Consider the following 719-nt stretch of genomic DNA (forward strand, 5'->3'; position numbering starts at 1 on the left):
GCATTTTTGTGAACAGAGATGGGTCTTTCCTGTGGTTCAGCATGGCCCTGCTAACCTGGAAAGGGTTAATCCTGGTTTCACAATAGTAAAAAAGACACATATCCTTGCTCCTAGATAAAGCCTATGGAAATTGTAGCATTACTTCAAGATGAAAGTGATACTATAAGAGGAGAAATCTTACTCAAAAACTTATATATTTCTTTAATGAAAGAAATCATAATTATTAATGCTATTACCCCAGGGCACAGAAAGAAAGCATCTTTCTCATTCAGCTTGCTCAACAAAAGTCAAGATAAATAAAAGGAAAAGGAAACAAATATATAGTGCAGTTTCAGGAGACACCCATTCAAAGAGATAAGATGAAACCAAGATAGGGACATCCCAGTTCTCTAATGTTACTGTATGCACTGAATTACAGCGCTGGCAGTTTCCTTTGCCTCATGGCAGAGTGAACTCTACTCTCATCATTTTTCCTGTGATAAAGGCTCTATACCTCCCCAGGCAGTCTATTTTTATTCTTCTCCATCCTTATCATTTTCATATCTAACCTGAACATTCCTTGCAGCATTCACTAAGCACATCACTTCTTGTCCTGTCCACCATGAACAGGGAGAACAGATTATCCTGGCAGTAGTCTATACATATTTAATGAATGTCTCTTCTATCCACTCCCTCTTCCCTTTCTCATTGCTTAGGCAAAAAAAAATAATTTCTGTCAT

The sequence above is a fragment of the Geospiza fortis genome, unplaced genomic scaffold (assembly GCF_000277835.1).
Source record: "Geospiza fortis unplaced genomic scaffold, GeoFor_1.0 scaffold111, whole genome shotgun sequence".
Classification (NCBI taxonomy): domain Eukaryota; kingdom Metazoa; phylum Chordata; class Aves; order Passeriformes; family Thraupidae; genus Geospiza; species Geospiza fortis.